We start from the raw sequence: 18,417 nt of genomic DNA, 5'->3' as shown, positions 1-18,417 counted from the left end.
ACAAAGAGAGACATAGAGAGGAAGAAAAAAAACACACACACACACTGCAAATAAAATCGAAAAGAAAACGAAAATTGAGCTGGGGGATTCTTGTTTGCATCCAGCATTGTATAATATTATATGCGCTATATGTCTGTGTTATTTTTTTTCTCTTCTGTTTGCACGATGGTTAGATACAAAATCGCGAGAGAAATTCTCTCAAAGTCCCAAAGAAAAAAGGTCAAACGTTAGAGGAGAAAACGAACACCCGGCTAAATCATACAAAAAACGTATACACTAAAGAGAAATGAAAATAAAATGAATGTATGCTTATGCAAGAATCGAAGAGAAGTACAGCAACACCAACAAATACAACAAAAATACTGTGAAAGACGACTCAAATATCGAAAGGTTCAAAGTAACACACGCTCATTTTCTCGCTTTTCTCTCTAGATTCTGTATGGTGGAATGAGTTTTCGAGTGTCCTGTGTGCCATTGTCGAGCATCAAGTGCAACGCACTCATTTTCATTTTCATATTGAAGCGTAAAATTTATTTTTATGTGCGCTTTTGCACTTGTCAGTTAACGCGCGCACAAGTTCAGCGAAACTACCATTATTTTTTCTCCGTTCGCTTTGTGTTTTTCTCTATATTCGTTTTATTTTGTTCATTTTTTTTTCTCTCTCGTCCATTTTTATTCGCACCAAACACGTAATATTTGTTTAAATAGATGCGTGCTTTTCACCAACTACCCCCATTCTTCATGTCCTTGATCAGTACACATCTTCAGTGTTCATTCGTTCAGTCATAAGATTGTTGTGTTTTTGTGTTTTTGCTTCGACTGCGTTTTTTTTCTCTTCTTTATTTGTTTTCGTTGCACATTCTTCAAGCAATATTTTTACTTTAAGTCCATGTCAGCGTCGGTCGATGATTATGACGATAGCGACGAAATGTAAAGCATATTTATATATAAGCAGTAATAAGTGCATAAACACATACATATGTTTGACTAATGCCAAGTGTGTTGTGCAGTTTGCAGTATACTTTCAACTACTTCCCAACGATTTCTTTCATATCTCCTTCCATCATTGTAGCTTGCTTGTTGCCGTTCTTTTTTTTTATGTATAGCAATTTGGTGGACGATTTTTTTTGTACAACTCCACCCTCGCACTCGACTGCTGTTGCTTCGGCATTTTTTTTAACTCCATTTAAGTCTGTTCAGTCACTTCAGTGTTTAGTTTTTATGAATATGGTTTCTGTGTTCTCATCAGATTTTTTTTTTTGTTTAGTTTCGCTAGCTCAGTGTTAAATATTTTTTCATATCATATCCTTATGCTTTCATCGCATGGCTTTCTTTTCGAAATGTGTCATACATATTTCATTTTAATATATTTTCTCACAGCAATTTGGATTATGGCATTACGATTTTTCACATCTTTGTGTGCGCCAGCGATTCCACTTGCAAATTTGTATTTTTGAAAAATTAAAACGATGGTTTTTTGTTTCGCATTTCACGGAAGCAAAAGTGATGAATACTGCTGATTCGCGCATTTTCAGAGTGTGGTGTGTGTACTTTTTTAGACTGTTGATAGAGAGATTGGAAGAGAGAAAAAAATGCTATTGTTTACGTAGCATATGTAAAATGTGCGAATGTGAATCTATTGCGAAAATACTTACACGCAACTCTCGCCGAATTGAGGTGTGTGTATTAACGTAATAGATTTTGCCGAAGGGAACTTTATCTACGAGTGTTCTTGACAAACGAATGAGAAGAAAGGGAGATAGAGTGAAAGAAAGTTGAACTGCAACGATAGAAAATTTAAAAAAAAAATTCACACGAGAATTGCACATAGAATGAAGTCAGAGTGTAATATGCAATGGCAAACTGCAATGTGAAAATTTGATTAAATCATGTTGTATAATCCATAATTGCATGAGCGCACACATTTCTTCTTCTTTGGCTTTTGCGCCTGGTTGCACTTAACTATGCACACACTCATTCACTTGCGTTGCCGGATTCTTGCTAGTTTGCTTTTGTTTGCTGCAAATCTCTCAATCTTAATGGAAAAATCCTTCCATAGTCTATATCACATTGTCGATGGAAATCATTTCTATCATATTTCAATATTCATTGATGTTCTATCTCTATGTCTAGCCCACTCTTTCTCTATCATGAGCTTCGTACAGATATTTTCTACTTGAGAATCGGTTCAAATGGCCGCTAATTCTAATGCATACCGACAAAAAATTCAATTAAAACATCATTACTCTTTCTAATGTATATTTGTCGTGATAATAATCGAAAATCTATCGTAAACTAATCAGATAACAAAAAACAAATTTGGATAGATGTATTTTCCCAAAATATATCCACGTCAATGTGGCGTTAAACCAAATGATATTTTAATTCTAGAACATTCAAAATAAACAATGCTGCAAAAATGTTTGTATTTCAATTTATTTTTCACAAAATTAAGTAAGGACGTGAATTCACTTAATTTTTATTTACATGTAAATGCATTTTTAAGGGTTGCTGCGAATACCGTAAAGTTTCATTACATTATTTGATCTGATGATTTGTTAAAGTACACTGAAGAAAAAAAAATGGCATCTTCATCGTTCGTTGGGAATATATTTTCATTATGGTTTGGCAAGTTAAGAGTGTCCACAGAACCCATACAATTGTCTCGGAATAATTTTCTATCGAATTGCACTTTGGATGTTTGTTTACATTACTTTTTGTAATATGCACAACCTCAGCATTACCTTTGCCATTTGCAAACCACCACATAGGGCACAAGCGGAGGAGGGCAGTGATGAGTTTAAGGGAATTGGAAAGCATACGGCTTCCAGAATAAAAAAAAGAGTAAGCATCTATATGAAAATGGATCGCGCATTTACTTGTTATTACGTCTCACTGCATCCTATTTCGTCGAGCGAATGCCTGGCAGAACGAAAAATGTGGCGAAAAAAAATAAAGAGCAATACTATATACCGGCACCACTGAATTATATTCGACAGAGTAAGGGTGTTGAACATAGCAACGAAAGGCACATCGCAAGTACAAAACCACGTAAATGAGCGAGTGCACCCACCCAATAATTTTTCTTAAAATAACCACGGAGGTGTGTGTGTGTGTGTGCATTACACTGTGTGAATGCAGCATTTTCTTTTCTCCGTTGGCTTGAAATTGGTTGTTGTTTATTCTTACCTATGACTTTATAACTTTTGCTTGTGGTAACCATTTCTGCCACTTGGTTTCACTGGCTACCATATCGAAAATGCATTATGATCACATATTATGCTTGTTGGCTCAAATGCAATATACATTCTCTTGGTGAATTGCTGCCACAGCAACTCATTATTTCCAACTCCCTCACATTTAATGTATCTTTGGCACTATATACATCGGTATGAAAAGACAATGTAGGAGGAAAAACGAATCGCCCGTCTCTACTTAATGAATATACGATCAGAAAAGGTTCTTTTTGTTTTTGCCGCGATGTATGTGTGTGTGTGTGCAATGGATGTCGTTTTGTAGTCGTTCATTCTCATCGTTTGCATTAATTTTATCGCATTCCATTGGTGTAAAGAGTAAAGAGCACGACCAACGCGCCAAGACAGATTCATTTCGTTGGGTAACTCGAAGGCAACAACAATTGGTCTGCACTGTGGTTACATTCTTCGCTCATAAATTCCGCTATTTATTGGCGTTGCGCTGTAAAATGCGCTGCTCTATAGATGCATTATGAAAAAGAAAATCAATTCAACGAACGAACGAGAGCAAAGACACACACACACACTCACGAAGTGGCAAAAACCTTTTCTCTATCGGTTTGGAAAAATTGTATTTGCTCCAGAGTCTCCAAATGAGAAACAGATACGTCAGAAATACTGAGCCAACGATTAACGGTGCGATCTAAAAGCGAACGACATTCAAAATGAAAATACATAACCGAACAAAGTCATTGAAACCTTAAACTTGCACACGAGTAAGCTCTCACTCTCTTGTGTAAATTTCGTGATTTAATTCTTTGTCTCTATTTTCCCACTCATATATTGGAAAAGTGTATCACTTGGTCGCATAAATACAATGCGATGGTGATTTTTTTTTGTATGTGTTTCTTGTTGAATTTCCTATCGTATACTCTAAATTCCGCTCGGTTATTTTCACGGTGAGTATTCCTATCTGTTCGCTCCCGTCTATTAAAATTATCCGTTTGTTTTTTGTTCGTTACATCTCATTTTGGATCGCAATGAATTCGATGGAAAATAGCAATTTCTACTTTTGCATACATATGCCAGCAAATCAGTTCTCGGAATATTGATGATAATGAAAAAAAGGACGTTCGCAACAAAGAAATGAGGAAGTGGGAATGAAACATAAACATCGACAAATCGAACACAGACCATACAATGTATGGCATACATACATGCACGAAATAAATGACATCAACACATTGTATTTGTGAGTATTGGAACGCGTGCATAACTGTTTAATTGCATTACGCTATTGGTCGAATGGTTTATGAGGTTCTCTTACTCTTGCATTGATAAAATGAGCAATTTTGTTATTGTCAATCACGGACTGTTTACATATGTTATCGACTGAGTTTAATTTACAGTTCGATAGCAATCAATCTTTTGTGCTTTTTGTGTTCGGCCGCAGAAGAAAGAGCAGGCGAACGCACGATAGAGATAGATAGGACTATTCGGACAATTGCCATTTAATTCCGGACCATTTCGAAATGATCTCAATCATGAATCAGTAAAGCACATAAATGATTCTGCCAGCGAATGAATCACCCATGAATTCTGATCGGTTTTTTTTCTGTCTACCTCATAGTAGCGCGTATATTTCACATAAGGCAAAAATCATCCCTTATGGGTCTGAAAATAAACAGCTTAATAATACTGATGGATGATGGCTTATTAACTAATTTCCACTATAGCATGTCATCGGATGAACATTTTCAAATCAAATTTGCCATTGAATGCATTTCGCTTTATAAATATTATGAATGCAAATGATGTTCGAATGCAATTCATTTTATTAGTTTGCATTGTCATTGAATCAGCATACAATTGATCAACTTTAATTGACGCAATTGTGCTAGTGTCTTTAGGCATTTCGAGAACTTTTCGAATATCGCTCATTCGCAATCAGCCGATATTGCTGTGCCAATATGCAAGAGATAAAGAGAAAAAAAGCATCGGAAAGTGAAGCAAAAGAGAGACGAAGATTAGAGTGATTTTTGCCATGACGTTGGTTGACCTCAATTTCTGAGTTACGAATACTGACGGTGTCAATTGAATTAACTTAATTCAAATTCCCTCAAAGCACATCGCATCCACTCTGAATTTATTTAATCCGTGAGAAATGAACTAGGAACATGGAACTTTCTCTCTCATTCCATTTATCATCACAAAAACCACTAAAAATCAAGATAGAAAACAAATCGATTTCGTACCAAAGTCGACAGAGTTATCACGAGTGGATTTCATTCGGGGCACAACTTTGCAAATAATACAGATTTTTATATCGCTACTGGCCATAGATTACTTCTACCGAAAATACAATCACACTTTGTGAACGAGAAATCGCGGCAGAAAAACAACAGGCGAAAGAATCACGCGTATATCTATAATCCATAGGCAAACAACGATCGATGACACAACATAAGGGAACAAGAGAGAAAACGAATTGATAAAGATTTGCGATTTGTCGAAAATGCAATATACTTTTTGTTGTTGTTTCGTTCACTTACCTCGTGTGAGACCCATGTCAAGCTGGCATTCGCAACTACCGCAGCCACTAAGTCAGCGATAGAAAGATAGCAATGTGCGTCACTTACACACAAATAGAAAAAATAAAACGTTGAGAAACAAACATGCACAGATTTATACACAAAACAAGAAACTCAATCAACTTCTTCGTCTTTCTATCCACACAAAAAAACGTGACACTTGCTTGAAATTTAATCGAGACAAACGACTTTTCTTATTGCAATTTTACGTAAGCATTATTTATCTAAACATCTAGTCAATGCTTCAAAAGCATTCAGAACATTTTCATAATTATTAAGCATCTTTTGGATTGATGATACAAATCGATTGACAACTGCTTATTTTATATGGTTTAAACTATATGTTTGTATTTAACTTGAGAATATTGAAATGCCAACGAAAGAGACATGTCAAAATGGGTTTTTGTAATTTGATTTTTTAAAGAGTGTTCTAAATAATACATTGAATGAATTGTGTTATTCGTTAATATAAATTCTTGAATAGTAAATGTGTTCACGCCAATATCTGAGTGACGAAAAAAAACATCGTATGGTATTATTGTGCATTTTAAGTACCTAAACATTGCTCTTTGTTTAGGTTTTTTTTTTAGATTACAGCTATATTAGCCGAGAGACCAAAAAATCTCTCCCTCTTGTCCATGGAAATGACAATGGACAAGAATAGTTGCTTAGCATTTCTAATGGTCGAATCAGAATAGAAAAAAAAATATTCGTCCAATTGTGTACATTTGCTCTCGAAAAATGAAAGAATAAAAACACTATTCAGCCCCAAAAAGATGGCCGAGAAAATGAGCCCGAATATACAACATTTAACTATTAACCACGACAACACACGTACTTCAATAGAAAACAACGGACATAATGGAGAAAAGAGACAGAGAAAAAGAAAGAGAGAGAGAGAGAAGAGTTGGAAAAAGTTTTTGGAAAATTCAAAAGTGGCAGAAAACACATACACATAAAATATTATGGTTTGCTCATAAAATAAATTACCTCAAAGTTCAGTGCACAGCATATAAATCCAATTAAGTATGGAGAGTGTGTTGTTGATGTGTTGCTTTTTAGCGCACACACACTCGTACTAAAACTAGCTGTTAGCCAGAAGAGGAAAATCAGCCAGAGGAAAAAAGGGACAGTGAAACAAAGATAGAGAGCAAATGGCCGCAATCATTACGGCTAAATATTTGAAACTATCTCTCCGTATCTCTCTTTTTATCCCTCTCTGACGATTTCTCTCTTTTTCCCTCCGAAAAATACTGGACAATTTCAAGCTGAATTATATACAATTGTAATGCATGTATATCTAGGGGAGACACGAATTAAAAGTTTGAATTTACTAGAAAATACTAGAAGATATTAGAAGTTATTTGAGACATTAGTGCACTAAAAAATATTATGATTAATTATTTTTTAAGATTTCATTTCAATGAATATAAGAATATAACAAAAATATTTTTTTAATAAAAATTTCAAGTGAACTGAGTGAAAAAGATGATACAACCGATGATGTTTGCTGTAAAGTTGGCTCCGTTGTCAATGAAAAATAGAAATTCATTAGCAAAACATCACTGTATTTGTACACTCATTAGAAAAAAACTAGAAGATATTTGAGATTATTAGACTAAATCAAAGAATATTGAACGCAAATCAGGAGAAATACTAAAAACCGTGTCTTTCCCCTACTTGTATATACAATTTCAGATAAAAATTGTATGTTTATCGCACGGCAATGGTTGGATGTTGTCTATTTTACTTGCAGCTATCAAACCAGTTAACCGGTGGGTCCTCTCGATTGTATTTCAAAAATGTCCAAACAAATCCGCTCGTTACAAAACAAAAACCACTGAATGATACAAACAACAATTGTGCAAAAATACCAAAATAATCCACGACCAAGAATTCTCGTGCGTTCGAAATGATGATTCGTATCCGAAAAGCCGATATAGAGACTAGAGGTGACAATGTCATGAACATTTCGCACAATTCATTTTGTAATGGTGTTGCACTCTCATTCAGTGATAAAATTCAAACATGTGCTTTTTTTCTACTGTGTGTTCTCTCTACCTCTCCCCTCTCTTTCTGGTTCTCGCGCGCTCACAATTTTTCTTTTTGTCGTCTTCCGAGAGAGAGAAAGTGAGAGAGAGAGAGAGAGAAAGAAATATATATTTCGTCATTTTCACCATATGGATTAGTCAATGTGGTTGGATAGTTACTTTGGATCTTTGCCATTGTAGTAAAGTTATGTACTGTAAAAAGATTTGGGAATGCAATGGAAATCAAATATGATTTTTGAGGCTGTGCAAAATATGTAAACTGAACATTTATCACCTCTAATTGACTTTGTTGCATTTGCATCCATGCAACTCGGCATCGCACACGCTGCACGTCTCTTTGCAACACAGGCGATATCTCTAAACATTTCCCATTTTTTGTTGTCATTTTTTGCTTTCATTCAGTTTCTGGAGCACCCAAACAATAGCGACACTCGACTGAAAAAAAACTTTGGCGAATAAATCCCATACTTGAAGCAAAATTGAATGAGAAATGGTTTGTTATTTGCCAAATTCACTTGCGCTACAAAATAATCCACGAAAAAACATGCATAGCAAAAACTTCCACCAAATCACATTCAACACAGATTGAAACTTTGAGAAAGCATCGACAATCGAAACAGAGACAGACGAAGAGACCAAAGAAGCAATGGAAGCTGAGTGCACAGTCGAGCCAACGAATGTTTGGGGAATTCAAAGATATACTCACCATATAAAAATTGTAACAAACAAATGGAATGCTATCGGAGTTTGAAATTTTTTTAATATGTTTTAGTATGTTTTGGTGTCAGCTTGGTGTCAATGGAACGATAAAGAAATCTATTACAAACAATATAACAGCGAGGAGTCGAAATAAAAACAGCAACAAAAACAACGACAAAATCCAACCAAATAAAAATGCCATGCACAATGAATAAATCCCAAACAGAGAGAGAGAGAGGTATCGCAAACATACACAGCATAAATGTCTAAAAAATTGTTCGCGCTCATGCGACATCGCAGCGAATTGCATGAATGGATTTGCATGAATGCAAAACGCGTACTGAAAAAAAAATCTATTTTACGAATATATATGTATTTTTTTATTCTATAAAAACCTCCACATCCGAAATGGATTCCACATACAAGAATAGTCGTGATAGAGACGATCACAACTCTGGCGCACATGTATTGAAAGCACAATTCACATCGACAGCAAACCATACAAAGAGATTGAAATAAAATGCAAACTGAAATGCTTTTGGATGACTTATATGAGTGAACGATAGTTCGAAATATGTTTGTTTGGGTGCTTTATGCACTGAATCCGACAAATGTGAAACAAAATGACGCATATGCAGCGAACAACCAAAATATATGGCACGATTATATTGAATCAAACAGAATTTGCAACCGGCTTCTCTCTTTCTATCTCTCTTTCTGCACGCGTTCGCTTAATAAAATCCGTTATGTATATATAAAAGATGTCATCGCCTTATTCTGTACTTGGAAATTGCAACTTCAGTGTACGCCGCTCACACACAAATACATTGCTGAGAATGAAAATGGTTCAATGAATACCATCTACTGTTCTTGCTTCCAGAAAAGTTTGGATTCGAGATTCGTTAGGTCATTATCATTCTCAGCCATACATATATATTGATACACATCATTATGTGAATGATGAGTCAGTGCTCTCTACACACATACAATTGAAAAAGTGAGGTGCTGAGAAGAACGCAACAAAAAAAAACCGTGCATATGATATGGAAACGATTCATTTAATTTTATTAAGAAAATGTACCCAATATGGTTGCTGTGTCGAAAAATAAAAGTACCCGATAAAAATATGGAACAGAAAGCGTTAAAAACAACGAAAAACACTTACACCATATTCCCATTGACAATGAACCATCGTTATGGTTGTTGTTGTCGCCATCGAAGTCGTCACCATCATCAATGTAATAATATCCAAAAGCACAAAATGCATATCCATATCGTATACACGAAGGAATACACGGGAAAAGAAACGGCCTCCGCTCATCGTGCAAGAAATCGCACTCACAAAAAATTGAATTTACATTTTCTGTGCATTGGATTTGTATATTGTTGTGCTGAAAATCATCTACACACATATTCCTATCAAAAGCGTACATGTTGGAAATGTACAAATATAGATAGATTTATGTAGACGGCGGCATCATCACCTAAATTGTAAAATATAGTGATCATAAACCCTTGCCATTGTAGCTGCGAAACAAACCATACATTCACTGATGAAGAATAAAACAAATCACCATCTGGAAAATGCAAACATTTTAAATGAGTAGGAAAAAGAAAATGTGAATGCTGATTGTTGTATACGAGAGAAAATATTTGATTAATCATGATTTATTTGACGGTTTTCAATTGATGAAACTAAGTAAACAACATCAAAAGTTATGGAAGCCGAACAGACAGCTGCATTTTATTCCGAGTATTTTTTTCTTCTTTAAAACAAACTATTTTCAAGCTAAATTGATGTAAAAAAAAAACAAAGGCATCAGAGTAAAAAAAAGTATTCAATCAAAATAGACTAGACGCGAAAAAGCAATGAAAAAGTTCGTTGTTTCCACATTGAAATTTAATCAAGCTAAAATAATTTCCCAATCGTATTCAAAAATCGAACTTATCAATCGCTTGATATTTCGACTGCTACTGCCACTACTAGTACTACAACAACCTTGATTGATCGCTCTTAGATTTAGTGTGAACATTTTGTTTGGCAACCAAAAAAGAAGCAATTTTCACGTGAATTGTATTGTGAATTTGGTCGGTTAGTTGTGGCGGCAACACACGCGCGAGATTCGGAAGCATCGATTAATGGGTGCATGGGAAAATTATGTTTTTCGTGTGCATATTCGTGTGCGCACGTTTAAATTCTATTTCTAAAAAGGTCATTGAGTAGTTCATGTTTTTATTTCGCATTGCATGTATTGTGGATATCATCAAAGGGCGACAAGGCGTGCATTGGCTATAAATAAAGTACAGTAAGCGCGCCATTCATTTTGTTCGATTGTCAACGTGTATTAAGCGTAATTCTTTTTCGGTGCTTTAAATGTCTTTCTCCACACATATACAAATTGATTTTCCTTTCAGCCATTTCATCGTCGTAATTTTTCTCGTTAGTGGATTTGCGTGTGCCGTTCCCGTGAGCTACGATATGGCGGCGACAACAACTACAATGACATATCAAATTATTTTAATTAGTCGCTACGTACGGGTGAAATGGGAAATGACAAAAAATATACAACACAAACATGTTTCATTTGAAATTTACACAGTAAATAAGTCGCAAAATTATATTAGCGTTTTAATGAAATCAATTAAATCATTACGGAAAACATACTGTTAACATACTTTGTCAAATAGTGTGTGTGTCTTTTTTCGCTCTCTCTCTCTCTCTCTCTCTCTATTTATATGTTTGCTGTTCGCTGTACGTGTCTATATATTTTGGGTTGTTGTTTTAGCAAACGACATGTCTGCATATCTATGTTTTTGCATCTCAAATGCAAAATGATTTATGTTCATTATTTGTTCCGTAAACATTGTCGCTTTGATACACATTTATAGCTTGTATTCTTGTCTCTTATTCATTCACCCTCATTCGTTAGTTCTGGCTTGGGCTGCGAGAGGATATATTCGGTGTATTTTGGATCACATGTGTTGTATTTTTTTTCTTGCACCTGCCATTTTTTCCATCTCTCTATCTCTCTTTCTCTCTCTTGTCTCGAGATAGATCTCGTGTGCAAGCGTACGAGCGCGTGTTATAAACACTTTTTTTCTATTTCTATGTGTCTGTCTGTCTCAAATCTTTTGCTCCATCTCATGCTCAATTCCATTTTGCTTGGTTTGTCATTTCAAATGCACATAATGCATGTATTACTTCACTTTCCATTTAATGTCTCCATTTGATATAGTTGCACTGTGTCGTGAATATGCCAACACTCGAATGCATAATGAATTCAGATTTATGTGTGTTTTTTGTTGTTGTTTTTTTTCTCGCGCTGTCGATGGTATCTCTTGTTCGCGAACCAATGCCTTCTTTTTTTCGTTGTTGTCGTCTACTGTCCTCGTTCATTTAGAATGTTGACAATATGATTTGGAAAATTGTAGCAAGTGAAACGTTATTGTATTGTGATTGGGAAAAGATAATGTGCGATTCAGAGTGTTTTAATTGATTTCAATGCTGTTCAATATTGCACTATGCAATCATAAAATCAACAAATGCCACTGTTTGACATAAAGTAACAACAACACTAACAAGCCCGCTTAGATATCATACCATGGACTGTTTTTTTCTTTCTCTCTCTCGTTCTCTCTCCGTTCAACACATTCGCAACAACAATTTACTGGTGTGAAAGTTTTCTAATGTGACGGCTTGTAAATTGCCAACAACAACATAAGAACATTTGACATTTCAATGGGACCATTTATTCGTGACATTTTTCTCACTTTCATTGTATTGTATAATATCGTATGTCTTGATATAACAACTTGAAATCAGTGAACGTTCGCTATTGTGAGCATATATAAAATTATGCTGTGTGTGTGTGTGCAGAGCAGTGACGGAATGCCAACATTTGCAATCATATTTTAAAGCGCGTTTGTATTTTGTGCTTTTCAATTTCCGCTTTGCGTGTTTTTTTTCTAAAACCAAGCATAAAACACTGAACTTACTTCAAGTTTAACTATTTCAGCGTTCCATGAATAAATCATCTTCTCATGTTGTCATAATTCACATAAAGTTTCTGTTTTGTTTTCTAGGTAACGTAGGAGAGAAACGATTTTGACTATATAAGCCACTTCAGTACGAGTTCATATCAAAAGGTAATTTGTCTTTTCAATAAGAAAACGTAAAGAAGTTTTAAAGCAAGTGAAATGGTAAATGTGAAGTTTGAAATGAATCTATTTTGTTTCTTATTCGTATTCGTCACAATTTATGAGGGTGCTCATCAACAAACAATTATATTAACGTACTTTTATAATTGCTTTTCAAAGCGTTAGTGTGGAAAAATAAAAGAATGTGTGTGGTGCATGAATAATAATCCATAAAATGTGTTCGCATTCAATTTGGCCAAAAATAACCATTTGATTCAAGTTGTGCCATTTTTAACTGATTTTAAGGATTTATGATTTTGACACTTCATCATCGAGATAATCGTAATTTCATTTGTTCACTCTTTTATTTATTTATTTATAAAACAAATGATTGAAGTAATGAATTGGCTGAAAGTATTATAGTTTTGATCCGAACTTTTGTTTTGATTATCTTGATATAATAGAGAATGAATGAAATACCCATTGAATCCCATCGAAAGCTTCTAAAGTTGTCCAATTGAGCGTTTGAATGTTTTTGCTGCTGCTGTTACCGCTGCTTAGCAACAGTGATAATGTAAAATTATCAAGATAGTCAAAAGAGCCGTTGATCAGATCATCCAAAACACTCAAATAGAAATTGGATAAACTTATTGCACACAGTTTTTTATTTTGCCTTGATTCGCATAAATCCATGACTGATGCTAAATCAAAGATAAATATTCGGGAATGGAAAAAAGGATCAAAAATGACATGAGAATATGTTCGAAGAGATGAACGCTTTTGGAGGAGCGCGATTTTGAAATGGAAGATGTGTAGGAAGAGTGAAAAAGAGAGATACGTCAAGAGCGAAAGAGAGACAAACCGAATGAAATTCTAGCTGAAAATCTACGAATGGCCTAGCATTAATTTTATTCGGATATAATTTTACGTTTACTCGAGCATGCAAAAGGTTTTCAATATTTAATTTGGCTCCGAACAAATATACATGAAATCAAATAAATGCGGCAAAATGCCCAAGTTCATTCGCTATGGATTTGTCTGGTTCTTTTTTTCTCTCTCTTGCATTTTGTAATGAAGAAAATCCGATCTGAAAATATAGGGTTCGGGGTGTTGTGTCTTTTCAATACAATTCTTACCTCATCGTTTCCCTTTCCATTTGTCTTACACACTTTTATTCGGTTCGTTTCACTCTTTTCTCTTATAAGATTGGATTTGATTTCAATGTATTACTTGGATATGATTTTTACTTAACCGCAGACAATTTATTTAATTTGAAATGTTGGGAAAGATAGCATGCGCTATATCCCTTCACCAAACTATAGTTATCGCGTTTATGTATTCAACGAAAAATATTTTCATATAGTCTTGCAAATGCTCCTTTTTTTTCTCTATCCATCCATTTCTTTCGACACGATCCAACCAGGCGGTAGGGAATGATGCAAAATAAAAATGTAGCACACACTGGACAGAAATGAATTATTTATTTCGATTTCATTAAAACTTTTATCCAAATCGATGTGTGTTCGTTTTAGTACGTGCCGATGATAAACGAAAATTTTATATGTATAGAGCAACACTTTTTCATAGTTTTTCTTTTCTCTTGTGAAAAACTCGACGCAACTCGGCACATTAACCATAATTTGTTTTTTGTTATCTTCGTTTTCTTCTTCTCTCCTTTATGCTGCATATTTCGGCTCCATTGTACATAGAAATTGTTGTTGTGTTATTGGCCAGCCACTATATATAAACATGTAGCTATAGTAACACCTTTTCTTTCGATTGATTGAGACACATACACTACGGTCAAAAAGTTTGAGATCACGCTATTTCACTTTTGACGTTTTTTTTCTAATATTTGAGACATAATAACCCTCTAGACACTTCATAAATTGAATAACTTACTTTGAAAACTAATTGAATTTTGAGTTCAAAAAATGTCGAAAACATTTATGTGAATAAATTCTATATCTTGTATATTTCCATTCAAGTGGTTAATCTGGAAATATAAAAAAATTAATTTCCACCTCAAAAATGATGCGATAGTATCTTTAAACTTTCTGACTGTTGTGTATGTATTGAGAATAAGATTCTGATACAAATTTTTCAATTAAATAGAATTCGATGTTTAAATGCCACTTCTCTCTCACATTGAGCAAAGTCATTGATGAACTCTCCATCATTTTACTCTCTTTTTTATGATAAAAACCTTGCGAACAACAACTCAGACGAAGAGATAGAGAGAGAGAGAGAGAGAGAGAGAGAGAGAGAGAGAGAGAGAGAGAGCAAAAATTGTTTATAACCACTTTTAATGGACTATAAAACAAAATTAGGTAAACAGCATGCACGCGTGAGCAAACAATAAATCCAATTGAAAATCAATAAATATATTGAAAGCAAGCGTCGCGCATATTCAAACGATCATTGAGAAATTTATTAATCGATTTTGTTGTTGGTTCTCTATTGCTCTTGTTTTCGATTGCAAGCTGCCTTTTGTTCAATCTCAGTTGCGTCACACTATTTATAGTATAGTTTAAACTTTATGTGTGAATGTATTTTTTGCAAATGGGTCGCAACAATGTGATTGAAAATAAACGCGCGGGTGCGCACGTACCAAATCGAATTCGGTATGAACGAGTAAGCTATTGTTTTACATCGGCCAATATATGTAACAACATTCATTATTATATTTCTCGCATATTTCGCATCATTATTATTTTTTGCATAGTTTCCATTATTTTTTGTTTGTTTTTTATCGCAAAAAAAAAAATGCGTTCGCTCATTTTATTAGCTTAGTCATAAATTAAAGACCAATTTTAGCCATTTATTGTTTTGCATCGCACTTCTCTTCAAATATATGTTTTGTTATGTGTGCCAAATCCGAAGCGACAAATTGATTCATTAACCGAATGAGTCACATTGGATAAAAAATGGTTTCTTGTCAGTGAATTTAAAATGCTCACACGCTTTTTCGAACTACACGCTGCATCATGTGATGACTCTTGGAATATAACCAAAACCAATGGTAGTAAATGTAAATCATATGAAAAGAAAGACTGAATGCTCTTGCATCAAATATTTTTTGTCCGTACACAAAATATTAAGCAACCGAAAAACATTTTCATTGAAACTCATAACATGAATAACTCCATTCTACGTTTTATTTGTATACTTTTATGGAGATATTTTTCATTTGTTTGTTTTGCAAGAATTGTTGAATTTTTCAGATGAGATTTTGCATTGATTCCCAACATTTTGGATTCATCAATGAATTCCGTCAATAAATACCATATGCATATGGATTTTATTAAACACAGAAATAATTTTTCCAATTTTATTTTTTGTGACATTTACAATCGTATTGTTTATGGCGATATTTCGTGAAAGTGTTTTTTTTGTCCATAAAATATGAATATGAACGAAGAAAGACTATTGAATTTTCAGCGAAGAGTTAATCGAAATCAAAATGAGCAACTCTCGTATATTTTTGCAATTACATTTCAATAGAAAATTTTACAATTGAAAGTTATTATATTCTGAATTGCATCTGACCCGAGCAAAGAGATTTGAATTTGAAATCGAGGGAATTGCTAGGCTGTTGCATTCGTTCGTTGAGAGTATGGATCTTTCTTTTTCTCTTTCTCTCTTTCTGATGCAATTCTATAAAAATATCGTGTGATTCATTTGAGTGACGAAAGAGCGGGAGGTAGAGCGAAAATGTGAATAGTAGCAAAGGGTGCTGAACATCGTGTGATACACAAGAAAATTTTGTTTACGGCAGTCCACAAGAACTTTCATTTTATTTGATTATCGGAATGTTGTTTCATTTTTTTTTTCTCATTCCCTTGTGTTCAATACAATACATGTACATTCGATTCGGTGTCGCATTCTCACTGCTGCACTCTACTGAATGCAATTGCCCCAAACAATGTACGGTCACATGCATAAATGCACATGTGTGTGTCTCCGTGTATGTTTTTGTTTTGTCACTTCGCATGGTTTGTTTCATTTGTTTTATTGGATTTTCTTTAACAATAAATAACATGCAGTTATTGTGCACGTTTATTCGGTTTCATTGTTAGAAAATGATTGCGTCGTGGTACGATTGTGCTGTTGCTTGTTGGCGTTGAATGTGGCTTAGACGACTCCAGATTGTTATCAATGCAATCAAAAAGTTGAAATTATATCCCCATAGCCATCGGCATATGGGGCCGCTGTATTTGCCATTTGCTATCTTGCAGATAGTATCTACAAATCAAACGGTATGGCAATACTCTATCGCTATCGTTCTTTGTATGTGAATTTACTGTGCATTTTATGCTGAAATCAAACTCGGAAACCGTCTTTCTCGATTTTCATTTCCTTAATTTTGTTGTTCTGATTCCCATATTTTCACCCGGCAAGTATTGCTCTATTCAAAGGCTACTGGTCTCAAGTCTCTTACTCTCTCTCTCTCTCTCTCTCTCTCTCTCTCTCTCTCTATTTTTTAAGCTCGATGTTTTCCTTTCTTTTCCAAATGGCTTTGTCGTACGCTCGATTGCTGTCTATCTCCTGTGGTCCCCTTCCGCTACCTCACACATTTTGTTGTTTTTCCGCTGCCAAAATCGAAAACAAATGTGCAATATAACGTGCGGCGGAGCAACAAATGTAGGTAATATTTTGGAGAAATGGCCAGAGGCACAATTCAATGAATACTGTAGCAAATGGCAAAAACGAAAACTTTCCGTATCAAATTAAGCAATATGCACTTGGGTCGTATATTTTTCCCATGCAGACACATATTTCATGCTTCATGAGATGTGCTTATCAAAAAAAATTGAAAAGTGCTAATGAAAATCGAAACGGTGAGAGCAACAATGTGGTATACAAGCGATGAAGAATAAAGAAAATCAGACGTATTTCATTCAAAATTGGTCGTTTTGCGTCTATATTTTATCCCCGTTATGATTTTTCCCCATTATGTGCTATTTTTATCATTTCCGTTGTTGTTCGCCCACTTATTTTGTCTGTTGACTTTGAAGCTCTGTTATTTGTCGCTCTGTCCAATGGCATTTACGATGACATTTTCCGTACAGCCGGAAGAAGATACAGAAAATATATATGTTGGGAAAAAAAATGTGTATCAAAAGAGTTTTGACACTTTCATTGCTATATGGTTTTCATAAAATATAGCCAGGGAACAAAAAATGAACGTGGTAAGAGTGCAAAATATCGAAAATTCCATTTGTATCATGACAAACGGTTTGTCATTTATCAGATCGAAAGGAGCACAACCATTTCGTTAGATACAAAATGTGTCAAATGTCGTTCACATATATTATGCAGACAATTCGAATGGATAAAAGTGAAAGAGAGAGAAAGAGAGATTTAATAAACGTGATAATTGTGATTGTATAAATCAAAAGTCACAATATTTATATTTCAATTGTTTGGATTTTATTAATGAACTTTGTATAATATTGTATATGTGTCCGCTGGAATGATATTATTATTTTAGATTTGTCATTCACATTCCGTTTGGATTTAAAGCCAATCGAATCGGTACATTAACACATCTCTCTATCTATCTCTTTTTGGTATTGACCAAAAAAAATGAGCCTCTTCATACAACCTATATTCGACCGCCAAACCATTGTTATGTGTAATTGTATTGATATAACAAAACAAGAATCGATGAAATAATAATTATGTGGATCAATGCTTTAGCAACAGCTTCATTCACATCTATTTTATTAGCAATTGTAGTAC

General features: G+C 34.4%; 1 protein-coding gene across 2 annotated transcripts in view; it reads left to right on the top strand.

The window, feature by feature from the left end:
- Nucleotides 1-18,417, top strand: part of LOC116340041 — a 124,142-nt gene that overhangs the window by 62,796 nt on the left and 42,929 nt on the right. For both annotated transcript variants that reach the window (XM_031766202.1, XM_031766204.1), the window contains exon 3: nt 12,619-12,681. The gene's annotated coding sequence lies outside the window, so the exon portion shown is untranslated. The remainder of the gene's footprint in view (nt 1-12,618; nt 12,682-18,417) is intronic.

This window comes from Contarinia nasturtii, unplaced genomic scaffold, assembly GCF_009176525.2.
Source record: "Contarinia nasturtii isolate CC-2019 unplaced genomic scaffold, AAFC_CNas_1.1 Cnas_scaffold_630, whole genome shotgun sequence".
Taxonomy (NCBI): Eukaryota; Metazoa; Arthropoda; class Insecta; order Diptera; family Cecidomyiidae; genus Contarinia; species Contarinia nasturtii.
The sequence above is the reverse complement of the archived record's forward strand: the minus strand, read 5'-3'. Positions and strand labels throughout refer to the sequence as shown.